The sequence below is a fragment of the Montipora foliosa genome, chromosome 13 (assembly GCF_036669935.1).
Source record: "Montipora foliosa isolate CH-2021 chromosome 13, ASM3666993v2, whole genome shotgun sequence".
In the NCBI taxonomy this organism is placed as follows: Eukaryota; Metazoa; Cnidaria; class Anthozoa; order Scleractinia; family Acroporidae; genus Montipora; species Montipora foliosa.
In genome coordinates, this window is record NC_090881.1 from 35,558,421 (window position 1) to 35,560,920 (window position 2,500).

Consider the following 2,500-nt stretch of genomic DNA (forward strand, 5'->3'; position numbering starts at 1 on the left):
TACGCCAGAAATCGAAATTTTTCTTGGTATGAAGCACAAGAAAAACGTTTTTGGGGAAGGGCTGGATCAATTTCGAAGCTTAGAAGTACGCGAAAAGATAAGAAATGTTTTTGTGATGAGCCTGCGTCTGTCTGACCACCAGGTATTACACAACATCGCATCTTCATCAAGTTTTTTCGATTTCGCTAGGATTTTCTCCCTTTTTTCGCTCGTATTTCGTACTTCCAAACTTTTGGAGTTTAAAGAATTTAATAAAACAATTATACCATTCGCGCTTGTTGGATATGAGACTGGCTATAGCCAACTCGGCGTTACGCGCCTCGTTGGCTATTTACCATCTCATATCCAACGCGCGCTCATGGAATAATTGTTAATTATTCACTTATTTTGATTGGTTCTTGCCTATGATCTATTAGAGGACGGACGCACGATTGACGTCACCATCAGCTTTAATGCGAATAAAGTTTAATTCTTACCACATTTTGACGTCATCTGTGATCTATTACTGAACAGACGCACGGCAACATGGAATCTATTTGTTAAATAGATGTTTTTGTGTGTAGTATCGCTGAGTATTTTCACGAGCCCGCTAGGGCGAGTCAGATTACGAACGAGTAAAAATGCTCAGCGATGCTACACACCAAAACATGTAATAAGCTATTTGTTATCCAACTTTTTTGTTCTTAATTTTTTAGCAAATCAATTGTAAACAACCGAGAACGTGTGACAGATTGCGGGGCAACGTCAGCAACTGAACTAGTCAAACTGGTACTCTGCCACAATAACCAAGTGTACAACAGCTAACTGTACGATGTCGTGGATTATTATACATTGAACTCACTATCTCTTTTCTGATTGGCCGAAAGCGTACAGTGAATTTTCGAAATCAGCGCCCGTGACGTCATAACTGCAGATTATACAGTTATCATGTCAAGGTCACTCAAGGTCACGGGTTATCGTGGGCGTTTACCATTTACCAAGAAATTCGGGAAATTCCGGTTGGGATGTGAATGGAACACACGTTTTTGGTTCGTTGCACTGGAAATTTTTCGGAATAAACGGAACTTCTGAAAAGGTAGTCCCGTTTTCCCGTTGGAAACTTTCCGATGGAAATGCGTGTTCCATTTACAACTTTTGAAAGGTCTTACCACTTCCAGGCTATTCACGACCACATTTTTAAATTTCGGCGCGTAAAATCGCAATCACTGGGCGGTGAACGGACCTGAGTTAAATGGAACACGTTTTTCACCCAATGGAAATTTCCACCGAAATTTCCGGACATTTTTTGTAAATGGAAAACGCCCCATGTCATGTGTGACCGCAGTGCATGATTTCTAAGGGTAATCATGTCAAGTTCTTGAGGTCGTGACCACTTTTTCGTACAATGCATAATAAAACAATTATTGAATTCGGTTTTTGTGATATCCAGAATAATCAATGTCTCGGTAAGGGTTATCAGCCGAAGCCTTCCTCGACCTTGGTTATTCTGGATATCACGAAAACCTCATCCAATAGTTGTTTAATATTTGTACTCGTTTCGTGCGTTTTCTGTACAATAACCAACACAGTTGGATAACAAATGTATAATTTGAAGTGCGGACTAGACGAAAGGAAGAAATGAACGATCCTCGCACCTACTGAACAACTTAGTCTAAATTGTCAGATGTCTATAAAAAGACAATAGGGACCTTAAGATCTACGACGGCGACGTCGACGAAAACGTCACCTCAAAATAGAACTTTGCTCTAGCAAAAGTCTTTCGCGATTATTTCATCTCGTTCACGTCGTACAATGTGGGCGAAGTATCCTAAAAATAAATTGGTACGAGCGGTTTCAGACTGAAAATAGGTAATGAAAGATTCTCTGTTGCATAGTCACGTTGTCATCATAACCTCAAATTTGGTGATTTCAAGTCGTCGTCGTGCAGAGCACCGCAAAAATATGTGCTAAAATCCGTGCTGCACGTACCGCACGATTATTTATGCTCTTTTAACCAATGATATTATTGTTTTGTGGCATTTTCGTCGGCGTCGTCGTCGTAGATCTTAAGCTCCCTACTTGCTCAAGTGGAACGGAAGTGTCTCCACTATTTCTGCAACGTGTTGTAGCTGTAGAAAACATTTCTATGTCATTCGACTAGATGACTCAGGGAATGACTCCCTTGATAACTCAGTGGATGCTAAGAATTTCCCAATAGCAGCAGTAAGTGCTCTAGAAAATCCAAGGCTGTTTTAATATAATTTATTTTTTCGCAGTGATTGTAGAGAAAACGGCTGACACCTCCACCACAACATACATCGAATTTCCCATGAATTCACGGCTTAAAAAATGTTTCTCTTCATTGTAGATGCTGTATTGGTTTCTTGACTGCTCTGTTTTGCTTTCTTGAGGGGATTGAATCGCTATTTGTGCGCTGAGTGTTTAAAATTCTGCATGCGACAGTGGTCACCATAGGCTAAAATTTTCAAGTTCCGATTCAAAAAACCTGGCGCATGCGCAC